This window comes from Rhinoderma darwinii, chromosome 2, assembly GCF_050947455.1.
Source record: "Rhinoderma darwinii isolate aRhiDar2 chromosome 2, aRhiDar2.hap1, whole genome shotgun sequence".
In the NCBI taxonomy this organism is placed as follows: Eukaryota; Metazoa; Chordata; class Amphibia; order Anura; family Rhinodermatidae; genus Rhinoderma; species Rhinoderma darwinii.
Window position 1 is genome coordinate 315,785,182 of NC_134688.1, and position 13,260 is coordinate 315,798,441.

The following is a 13,260-nucleotide window of genomic DNA, read 5'->3' on the forward strand; positions in this document are numbered from 1 at the left end:
GCAAAACGCCACCGTATTTGTGTGCGCAAAACGCACACGCTCGTTTAAATCCGCCCTTATGCATCAGTGTGCTTTTCGATTGTCATGCGTTATTCACGCACTCACAAAGCCAGCCCATTTTTTTCTTCTTTTTTACAACAAATTGCTGTGCAAATCACGCACCAAACACGTGTGTGCTGTTTGTGGTTTTCACGCATGCATTGACTTCAATGTGAGTGAAGGTGCATGATAACGCACCAATAGAGGACATGCAGTATGTTTCACGCAGCAGACTCTCGCTGCGTGAAAAGTCACACATGTGTCAACGGCCCCATTGAAATAAATGGGTTGCGTGTGTTGTGCGTTTTTTCAAAGCACAGCACACAGACTTGATACACGCGCATAAGGCCCCATTCACACCACGTCGAAACCACGCACAGCACATGCGACCCATTTATTTCAATGGGGCCGTTTTCACGCAGCGAGAGTCCGCTGCGTGAAACATACTGCATGTCCTCTATTGGTGCGTTATCATGCACCTACACTCAAGTAGATGCATGCGTGAAAACCATGCACCAAACAAGCGTGTTTGGTGCGTGATTTATGCTGCAATTTGTTGTAACAAGCATTAAAATCGAGCATTAAAACTGCCTTGCGGGAAAAAGAAGCGACATGCTCTATCTTCGGGCGTTTACGCCTCTGACCTCCCATTGACTTCAATGGGAGGCAGAGAAAGCGTATTTCGCGTTGTTTTATGCCTGCGGCGCTCAATTGCCGCGGGCGAAAAACGCCACGGAAAACGACGCAAAAAACGCAGCAAAAAAAGCCACAAACAACGCCGCAAAAAACAGACGCAAAAAAAAACAACACCGAAAAGGCTACAATAAATGCCGCAAAAAACATCAAATAAAGCCGCGAAAAAAGCCCCAAACAAAGAGGCAAAGAACGCCACGAAAAACCACAGGGAAAACGACACGAAAGACGCAATGAAAAACGCAGAAAAAAAAACGCAAAAAAAAGACGCAAAAAACGACGCAAAAAAGGCTACGATAAACGCCACGGGAAAAGCTGCGAAAAACATCGCGGAAAAAGACGCGAGAAACGCCGCAAACAGAGGCAAAGAACGCAGCGAAAATCAACTGGGAAAACGCCACGAAAGACGCAACGAAAAACGCAGCAAAAATAGGCGCAAACAACGACGCAAAAAAAGAAATGATAAACTACGTGAAAAAGGCTACGATAAACGCAATGGAAAACACAGCAAAAAACATCGCAAAAAAAGACGCAAACAAACAAGCAAAAAACGCCAAGATAAACGAAGCGAAAAACGCTCCGAACAAAGCGGCAAACAAATACGCAAACAGCGCACAAAAAACGCCGGGAAAAACGACGCAAAAATCAATGTGCAGGGAGAGGTAAATCTGCCGCAAACTTCAAGACGGAATTTTGAGGCAGATATTACTCTTGCAAAAAAACTCTGTGTGAACATGGCCTTAGTGGAGAGAGACATGAGATAGAGGAGGGTGGACGAGGGTTGGGGTAGACACGAAGAGGTTTATAGACCTGAAAAGAGAAAGAAAACATAAATGTGAAAAACATAATGGGGGGGGGGGACATTTGCTCATCATCCTTCAAGAATGTCAGCAAGGAGACAAGTCCAGTGAAGGAGGTCAGCGGGAGGAGCAAGGACAGCTCACATGAACTCTTGGAAGGTACGTGCACGCTCATTGCAGCCTGCAATCAGCGTGCACGGGAAAAAAGTTTCATCACAAGGAAAGATCAACAAACCAGAGCTGAACTGCATGTAAACAAGCTGTGCTAAATTCAAAGAAGAAATGTGCTAAGTAGAATTTTTTTAAAAAATAATGCTTTATTTAGGTTGTCTGTATAAGGGGTAATGTATGACACAGTTTTTGAAAAAATGTTGGTATCTCGGACAACCCCTTTAACAGGCCAAGTTACATGTTAACATTGGACCTCCTTCTTTGATATCACCTTCACAATTCTTGCATCCATTGAATTTGTGAGTATTTGGACAGTTTCTGCTTGAATATCTTTGCAGGATGTCAGAATAGCCTCCCAGAGCTTCTGTTTTGATGTGAACTGCCTCCCACCCTCATAGATATTTTGCTTGAGGATGCTCCAAAGGTTCTCAATATGGTTGAGGTCAGGGGAACATGGGGGCCACACCATGAGTTTCTCTCCTTTTATGCCCATAGCAGACAATGACACAGAGGTATTCTTTGCAGCATGAGATGGTGTATTGTCATGCATGAAGATAATTTTTCTACGGAAGGCACGGTTCTTCTTTTTGTACCACGGAAGAAAGCAGTCAGTCATAAACTCTACGTACTTTGCAAAGGTCATTTTCACACCGTCAGGGACCCTAAAGGGGCCTACCAGCTCTCTCCCCATGATTCCAGCCCAAAACATGACTCCGCCACCTCCTTGCTGACGTCGCAGACTTGTTGGGCCATTCACCAACCATCCACTACTCCATCCATCTGGACCATCCAGGGTTGCACGGCACTCATCAGTAAACAACACGGTTTGAAAATTAGTCTTCATGTATTTCTGAGCCCACTGCAACCGTTTCTGCTTGTGAGCATTGTTTAGGGGTGGCCGAATAATAGCTTTATGCACATTTGCAAACCTCTGGAGGATCCTATGCCTTGAGGTTCGTGGGACTCCAGAAGCACTAGCGGCTTCAAATACCTGTTTGCTGCTTTGCAATGGCATTTTAGCAGCTGCTCTCCTAATCCTATTAATTTGTCTGGCAGAAACCTTCCGAATTATGCCTTTATCTGAACGAACCCGTCTGTGCTCTGAATCAGCCACAAATCTTTTCACAGTACGATGATCACGCTTACGTTTTCTTGAAATATCCAATGTTTTCATACCTTGTCCAAGATATTGCACTATTTCAAGCTTTTCGGCAGCAGAGAGATCCTTTTTCTTTCAAATATTGCTTGAAACCTGTGGCCTGCTTAATAATGTGGAACGTCCTTCTTAAGTAGTTTTCCTTTGATTGGGCACACCTGGCGAACTAATTATCACAGGTGTCTGAGATTGATTACAATGACCCAAAGAGCCCTAAGACACAATACCATCCATGAGTTTAATTGAAAAACTAATAATTAAATGTTTGACACTTAAATCCAATGTGCATAATAATTTGGAACACGGTGTAGTATAAAAATAAAAGTTCTAAGTTAAAAAAACAAAAACTTCCTTTTTTCCTATAAGTCTTAGGTTTGACATCTGCGTCAGGGTCCTGTTCTGACATTCCGTCTGAGCTTTCCGTAGTAGTCGACTCCGCTATTCATTCCGTCAAAACGATGGAACCCTTGCACAACTGAGACAAACCGAAACCATTGGCATTTCCGTTTCTCTTAGTCAGGGCTCCATTCTGACGGAAAGCTCCAACGAACGTCAGAATAGAGCCTTGACAAATAGGTGAACGAAGTCTTATTGTAAAAAATGTAAATGTTAAAAAAGGACACATATTTGGTATCACCACGTTTGTAACGACCCAAACTATAATGTTATTTTTCCTGCACGGTGAACACCGCAAAAAATAAATAAATACACTGCCAGAATTGCTATTTTTTGGCCTCCACCCCTCCGAAAATAGAATAAAAAGTGATTAAAAAGTCGCATGTACCCCAATAAAAACTACAACCCTGCCCCGCAACAAAACAAGCCCTTACACAGCTTTTTTGACTAAAAAATAAAAAAGTTATGGCTCTCAGAATATGGTGATGATAAAATCGAATTTTATAAAAAAGTGATATTATTGTGCAAACGCTGCAAAACATAAAAAAATAATATATACATGTGGTATCGCCGTTATCATATCGACCCGCAGAATAAAGTAAAAATGTAATTATAGCCCACGGTGAATACTGTAAAAAAAAAATAGAAAAATAAAAGACACTGTCAAAATTGCTGGTTTTTGGTCACCTTGCTTGCCAAAAAATGGAATAAAAAAAGTTATAAAAATTGCGTGTACCCCAAAATGGTACCAATGAAAACTACATATTGTCCCGCAAAAATTAAGCCCTCACACTGCTCCGTTGGAGAAAAAGAGAAAAACATTTTATGGCTCTCAGAATATGGTGACGCAAATATGCAGAGTATGTTCCAAAAACAGATACGATTGGGCACCATTTATCAGTGCGACACTTTTTATACCCTGATGTGCTCCGCACAGCTTACGTATTCCCCCACATCATAAACTGAAATAACAGCAAAACACCAAACAGAAATACTACCAAGAAAAATCAACATTCAAAAAGCCAAATGGCGCTCCCTTCCTTCTGAACCCAACAGTGTGCTGAATCATCAGTTTACGTCCACATATATGGCATCACCATACCCGGGAGAACCCGCTTAACAGTTTAGGAGGTATTTGTCTTCAGTGACAGAAACTGGGCACAACATATTGTGCACTAAAATGGCATATCAGGGAAAAAATTGCAATTTTCACTTTGCACCATCCACTGCGGATTAATTTCTACTGAAAAAAACGCATGTAGGAGTCAAAATGCTCACTACACCCCTTAATATACCTTAAGGAGTATAGTTTCCAAAATAGGGGTCACTACTTGGGGGTTTGTTTTACTATTTGACCTCAGAGCCCTGCAATGGTGTGCCAGTGCTGTAAAAATGACCAAAATAGGCCTCAAATGTGCGTTGTGCTCTTCACTTCTGAGCCCTGTCATATTTCCAAGCAAATGATAAATGCTTGATGGGTGTAGTTTCTAAAATCGGGTCACCTCTTGGGGGCTTCCACTGTACTCTGGGAATAACAACAGCAGAATAATATGAAGATATGGAGTGCAAAGACCAACAGGACTGGATCCTACTGTCCTAGTCACCAATGTAGAAATAAGAGATCCAGGCAGCACATCCAAAGGAACAAAAATGTATTCACCCGTGCAACGCTTCAGCTACACAGGGCCTTTCTCAAGCATAGCACTATACACAAAGTGACGAGTATTTAAGGTGCAAGACCTCATGAACAATTATCAAATCAATGAAGATAAGATTAGTGAAAATACAGTGATAAAAAGATAATAAATATATATCATATATCAAGAAGACACACATGTATACCCATTAAAAAAGGAATTATTAATATATCCTGCAGGTCTGACTTACCCCTCGTGGAACCCAGCGTTCACTCATTCTAACTGCGCATGACAACTAAACTCTAGACCAATCAACAGCAAAGATGTCAAAAGATACAAACAAAGTTCGCATGCATCAAATGGGAGTATCAAAACTCTCATTTTAAAAGATGGCAAAAAAGTACTAAGATTACAGTCACTCAATAATCATACTAATGAAAAGATCACTACTAGATTTGCCATATAGTATAGTCCTAGACGGTATAAGTATACCCCCTAATAAAAAGAGGGGGGAGGGGAAGAGAACCCATATATGTGTCGGAGTTATACTGCTTACCCAATATACTAAATAACTATATTGACCCGTGCTTCTCCATCATACAGTATAATGATGTAGAGAACCTGGTAATCAGCCAGAAGATCCCCAAAAATTAAAAAGGTACATATGTCTCTTTTCAAAAGGGGCACAAAGGGTGATATATAGATCAGTGTATATTAGTATAGAATGGGAGATAAACCACAACTAACACTATCATACATTTATAGAAAAATGCACATCGGGACATATTATTTCAGATTATTAATATACAGTTCGGGACATAAAAAGATGAATAGATCCCACGGAGTCAACCATATCAAAACTGAATGAATTCAATAGCTAAAACGTCTTGTATCGATATGGTAGATAATGGATGATAAACACTATCAATGTATGGGTCCAAGAGAGGTAGTCAGAGACCATCTGGACCAAAACAAAACCATATTAAAAAGAAGCTTATGAGAAGATCTATAGAATTTCAATAGTTCATAGTTCAACCAATCACAAATGAAGAGTATTATCTGTTAACTTACTCGGAAGGGGGACAATGCAGAATGAAAAGTAGAGCCACGCAAATGCCCAATGGCCAAATTCACATCAAGTCAACGTCGGACTCACTTTAAATTCAAGTTTGAGAACATTAGGGGCCAAAGTATTAATTTTAAAGATTCACTCCAGCTCCCAACTCTATCACCACCACGTCCAGGGGCGTAGCTAAAGGCTCATGGGCCCTGGAGGAAGAATTAAGCTTGGGCCAAGCCTACCCCTCTCCAACACCACCAGACCCCTGTGCACGCTTATTCCCCGTCGCCTTGCTTAACAGCAACCATGGAGGCCCCCACACAGTATAATTCCCTCCATAGCTGCCTCCACAGTATAAAGCCCCCCATACAGAATAATGCCCCCGTAGCTGGCCCCACAGTATAATGCTCCCCATAGCTGCCCCCTCAGTATAATGCTCACCATAGCTTCCCCCACACAGTATGTTGCTCCCCTAAGCTGCTCCTCCGCAGTATAATGCTCCCATAGCTGCCCCCAAACAGTATAATGCTCCCCATAGCTGCCCCTCCACAGTATAATGCTCCCCATAGCTGCCTACCCACAGTATAATGCTCCCCATAGTTGCCCCCACACATTATAATGCTCGCCATAGCTGCCCCCACACAGTATAATGCCCCCCATAGCCGCCCCTTCACAGTATAATGATAATGCTCCCCATAGCTGCCCCCCACAGTGTAATGATAATGCCCCCCACAGCTGCCCATCCACAGCATAATGCTCCCATAGCTGCCCCCACAGTATAATGCTTCCCATAGCTGCCCCTCCACAGTATAATGCTCCCATATCTGCCCCCCACTGTATAATGCTCCCCATAACTACCCCTCCACAGCATAATGCTTCCATAGCTGCCCCCACACAGTATAATGCTCCCCATAGCTGCCCCTCCACAATATAATGCTCCCATAACTGCCATTCACACAGTATAATGCCCCTATAGCTGCCCTCAACAGTATAATGCTCCCATAACTGCCCTCCACACAGTATAATGCTCCCATAGCTGTCCCTCTACAGTAAAATGCTCCATAGCTAGCCCTCCACAGTATAATGCTCCCCATAGCTCCCCCCACAGTATAATGCTCCCCATAGCTGCCCCCACACAGTATATAGCTGCCCCTCTACAGTATAATGCTCCCATAGCTGCGCCTCCACAGTATAATGCTCCCCATAGCTGCCCCTCTACAGTATAATGTCCCCATAGCTGCCCCTCCACAGTATATTGCTCCCATAGCTGCCCTCACACAGTATAATGCTCCCATAGCTGCCCCCACACAGTATAATTGTTTTATTCCAGATTACATTGATAGTGTTCATCATCCATTATCTACCATATCGATACAAGACGTTTTTGCTATTGAATTCATTCCGTTTTGATATGATTGACTCCGTGGGATCTATTAATCTTTTTCTGTCCAGAACTGTATATTAATAATCTGTAATAATATGTCCCGATGTGCATTTTTGTATAAATGTATGGTAGTGTTAGATCTGGTTTATCTCCCATTCTATACTAATATACACTAATCTATATATAACCCTATGTGCCCATTTGAAAAGAGGGTTGCCAGGTTCTCTCCATCATTATATGATGGAGAAGCACGGGTCAATATAGTTATTTAGTAGATTGGTTAAGCATTATAACTCCGACACATATATGGGTTCTCTTTCCCTCCCCCTCTTTTTATTTGGGCTATACATATACCATCGAGGACTATAAAACCTGGTAAATCTAGTAGTGATCTTTTCATTAGTATGATAATGAATTGACTGTAATCTTAGCATTTTTCTATGCTGTCAGTGATTTGTTCGTACTGATGAATAGCTTTTGTGGAGTCTAATAGCTGTTTTTTTGCCCTTTTTACCCTCTTTGAGATGACAGCTTTGATACTCCCATTGTTATTGCACATGCGCGTACAACGCGTTTGACGCATGTGCACTTTGTTCGTATCTTTTGATGACATCTTTATTGTTGATTGGTCTACAGTTTAGTTGTCATGCGCATAGAATGAATGGATGCTGGGTTCCACGAGGGGTAAGTCAGACCTGCAGGATATATTAATAATTCCTTTTTTAATAGGTGCACATATGTGTCTTCTAATTGATAGTTTACGCTATCATTGAACATAGCACTTTATCTGTTTATATGTTTCGGTTTTTATATGGATATAATTGCTCTACATTGTATTTTCACTAGTCCTTGATATATAATACATTTTTATTATCTTTTTTTATCACTGTATATGCACTAATTTTATATTCATTGATTTGATAATTGTTAATGAGGTCTTGCACTTTAAATGCTGGTCACCTTTTGCATAATGTTATGCTTCAGAAAGGCCCTGTGTAGCTGAAACGTCGCACGGGTGAATACATATTTGTTCCTTTGGATGTACTGCCTGGATCTTTTATTTCTACAGACAGCAGTTTATGACCACACGTGGGGTACTGCCGTACTCGGGAGAAATTGCTTCACAAATGTTGGAGTGCTTTTTTTCCTTTATGCCTTGTAAAAATGAAAAAAATTTACATTTTAGTGGGAACAATGTTGATATTAATTTTCACCACCCAATTCCAATAAGACTTGTGGGGTCTAAATGCTCACTATACCCCTAGATACATTCCTTAAGAGGTTTAGTTTCCCAAATGGGTTAACTATTGGGGGTTTCCACTGATTTGGTCCCGCAGGGGCTTTGCAAATGTGAAATGGCGCCTCCAAAGGCCAAATGGTGCTCCTTCCCTTCTGAGCCCTGCCGTGTGTCCAAACAGCAGTTTATTAGCATTTATTGGGTATTGCCATAATTGCGAGAATTTGCTTTTCAAATGTTGGGGTTCTTTTTCTCCTTTACGCATTGAAGATATCTACGTTTTATTGGAAAAAATTAAAACTGTGGGGCCAAAATACTTAATATGCCCATTAATGACTTCCTTAAGGGTAGTAGTTTGCCAAATTGCATCTTTTTAGGGGGGTGTCCACTGTTTTGGCACCACAAGACCTCATCAAACCTGACATGGTGCCTAAATATGTATTCTAATAAAAAGGGGGCCCCAAAATCCACTCAGTGCTCCTTTGCTTCTGAGGCCTGTGCTTCAGTCCATTAGCACACTAGGGTCCCATGTGGAATATTTCTAAAAACTGCAGAATCTGGGCAATAAATATAGAGTTGCGTTTCTCTGATAAAACCTTCTGTGTTACTGAAAATAATGGTCTAAAATGGATTTTCTGCCAAACAAATTGAGAATTTAAATTTCACCTCCTTGTTTTAATTCCTGTGAAAATGCTTAAGGCTGGGTTCCCACGTAGCGTAAACATTGCCGAATTTTCGCAATGGAATTCTGTGCGTAAATTTTGCAGCATTTACAATAGCAGCAAAGTGAATGAGAATTAGAACATCTCATGCCCACGCTGCGGAAAAAGAAGTACAAAAGTAGTGCGGAAAGTGTTCAGCGGTGCGTTTTTAAATTCCACAGCATGTCAATTTATGCTGCGTGTTCTGTGCGGAGATAATGCGTGTTTGGCCCATAGACTTCAATGGGGAGCAGAAATTCCACAACAGATTTATGTTGTTGCGGTTTTTACAGCGTTTACACAGCGGAAACAAAGTAAAAACTGCTGTAAATCCGCATGTGCACATATACTTTGGTATAACCAATGTTTAACACTAAATCCGCAGGTAAATCCGCTGTGGAAAAAACGTAGCGTTTCCGCAGCAATATGAGCAGGAAAAACACACTATTTGGTGTGGATTTCTGTGACAGATTTACCAGCGATTTTCTAGAGATACTGCTGCATATTTTCTGTTGCAGAAAATCTGCAGCGTACCCTGTGTGTGGAAACATACCCTAAGGCAGGGGTCTCAAACTCGGCCAGGTAAGTCGGCCACATATAGAAAAAATGGGAAGTTGATGGGCCGCATTACTTTCAAATTTGATACAATACAAAATTATTTTTAATCAATTAGTTATTTGAACTACTATAATAATACTACATTACTATAATAATAATACTACATTACTATAATAATAATAGCGCGAGATTTAAAATTTTAGAGATTTCTTCACGTGCTTATTTCAACAATCTATTTTTCCAGTTTAAGTGTCGCTAAATGCAGTCCGGCAGCTCAGTTGGCAGACACACGTCAAGATTGGGCAGCCCCTTTTTAGATAGTGCCACAGAGTCTTCTTGAGATGCTGCCACAGTGCCCTCTGTAGATGCTGCCACACACCCACTTGTAGGTGCTGCCACAGTGCCCTCTGTAGATGCTGCCACAATGCCCTCTGTAAATGCTGCCACAGTGCCCTCTGTAGATGCTGCCACACTGCCCTCTATAGATACTGCCACACACTGCCCTCTGTAGATACTGCCACACACTGCCCTCTGTAGATACTGCCACACACTGCCCTCTGTAGATACTGCCACACACTGCCCTCTGTAGACAGTGCCACAAACCACTGTGGATCATCACCACCCCCCCTATAGATAGTACCACATCCCCCCTATAGGAGTGGAATCCCAAGCCAGAGCAAGCTGATGCACTGGCCTGGGATTCCTTTGCTGTAGAATGGGCCCAACACACCCCACCCTGCTGACAGCGCCACATGCCCGCTCCATTTAGGTAGCTCCATTGAGACTCCCTCCTCGACCGGGGTGGGTAGTGCTGTCAAAAGTGGGGTGTGTGGGGCGCTACTACAGGGGGTTTCCACTACATGGGATTGTCGGGCCACTATTCACCAATGCGTTCGCAGTGTGGGAGGACTGACATCGTGAAGGAGCGCTCCTCCTTCCGACCGCTCTATCCTCTCCCCGCGGGCTCACCAATGCGTTCGCATCGCCGGAGGACTGACGTCATGGAGGAGTGATCCTCCTTCCAAACGCTCTTTCCTCTCCCCACGGGTCGCGGACCGCAGATGACAGCCTCAGGGGCTGCATGCTTGAGACCCCTGCCCTAAGGGCACAGCCAGACGTGGCGGAATTGCTGTGGAATTCCGCTGCGGACAGTCTGCTGTGGAATTCTCCAGCGGCCGTTTTTTACAGTTGTTTCAATACATTTTTAGGCAAGTTAGTTCAGACGTTGCGGAACACTCCGCTGCGGGCCATAGGCTGTGGTGCAGAATTTTCTCTCCACAGCATGCACTGACTGTTGCGGAGAAGAAGCGGAATTTCACTGCAGATTTCAGCCTTGGCAATTAGAAAACTGAAATCTGTGGCAAGTCCGCTGTCTTTTCTGCAATGTCTGAATTACCTGTCAAATATGCAAATGTTGGTGCAGATTCGTTGCGTAATTGCCCCAAATCTGCACCAACATTTGCTGCGGAAAAACTCTGCCACGTCTTGCCGTGCGCTTAGGGTATGTTCACACGGCAGCGTCCGTTACGGCTGAAATTATGGTGCTGTTTTCAGGAGAAAACAGCACCGTAATTTCAGCCGTAATGGCATGTGCAGGCGTCTTTCGCTGCGTCCATTACGGACGTAATTAGAGCTGTTTTTCCATGGAGTCCATGGAAAACGGCTCCATTTACGTCTGAAGAAGTGACATGCACTTCTTTGACGCGGGCGTCTTTTTTGAGCGCCGCCTCTTGACAGCGGCGCATAAAAAAAATGACCGTCGGTACAGAACATCGTAAGACCCATTCAAATGAATGGGCAGATGTTTGCCGACGCTTTTGAGCCGCATTTTCGGACGTAATTCGGTGATAAAACGCCCGAATTACGTCCGTAAATAGTGTGTGTGAACCCAGCCTTAAGAAACTTTCTAAATGCTGTTTTGAATAATTTAAGGGGTACAATTTTTATAAATGGGGGATTTATAGGGGTTTTCTAATATATAGGGCCCTCAAAGCCACTTCAGAACTGAACTGGTCCCTAAAAAAAGAAAAGGCTTTTGAAAATGTATTGAAAATGTAAGAGGCTTATGATGTTCAAAAGACTATGCCAACATAAAGGAAATGTTAACTAGTAACTATTTTGTGTGGTATTACTATCTGTCTTACAAGCAGATACATTTAAATTGATAAAAAGGCAACATTTTGCAAATTTTCTCTAAATTTTGGTGTTTTTCACAAATAAACACTGAATGTATCGACCAAATTTTACCACTAACTAAAAGTACAATGTGTCACAAGAAAACAATCTAAGAATTGCTTGAAAAAATTTAAGCATTCCAAAGTTAATACCACTAAGGCTGGGTTCATGCGAGGCGTATTATGCCTCGTTTTACGTCTGAAAATAGGGCTACAATACGTCGGCAAACATCTGCCCATTCATTTGAATGGGTTTGCCGACGTACTGTGCAGACGACCTGTCATTTACGCGTCGTCGTTTGACAACTGTCAAACGATGACGCGTAAAATGACTGCCTCGGCAAAGAAGCGCAGGACACTTCTTTAGAACGTAATTTGAGCCGTTCTTCATTGAAGTCAAAGAAGAGCAGCTCAAGATTTATGAGCGTCAAAGACGCCTCGTATAATGCGAGGAGGAGCTTTTACGTCTGAAACGACGCAGCTGTTTTCGCCTGAAAACAGTCTGTCTTTTCAGACGTAAAAGCCACTTCTCGTGTGCACATACCCTTAAAGTGACATCAGATTTTTTTTTTTAAATTGGCCTGGTCTAAAAGGCCAAAACAGGCTGTGTCCTTCAGTCCTCATGCACACATCAGTGAAAATCTTTCCATTTTCCATTATAGGTTTTCTCTGTTTATGTTCCACTACTGGTTTTGGTTTCCAAATACCTAAGCAAAATACTGACCAGAATACTTAACGTGTGCATGAGGTCTAAGGGTTTAAAGAAGCCAAGGCTCAATTCATTTGCAAACAATATTCATGAGTACAAAATATGTTTATTTGCCTAAACACAGTAAATCTGTATTCAAACTTTTTTTGTTCATTTCCCAAAAGAAAAAAAAAAATAGATGATTTGGGAGGTGTATTTGTGGCGGAACGGGTGACGGTTACAGTCATTGTACCCAGATAACGGTTAAGCCTGCCGCAAACCGTCGCACTCCCGCCATCCGGGTGCCATAGCTTAGATGGCGCCCGGTGCTAGATGGGGATATGTCCCCTCAAACTGCATTACGTGAGTGAGGGATATCGTGGTGCTGTGTGAGAACGGAGTTAGTTGCAGCCCAGGAGAGGATGAGATAGCAGTGTGAGCTGCAGGCAGGGGCTGTCTACCTCAGAGATGGTACCTGACCTAGGGACAGTAATAGAGGACAAGTGCTGGAGTCCCATCTAACTAAGGAGGATCTGGAGACACCCCAAAGGATGAAAGGTACAGTG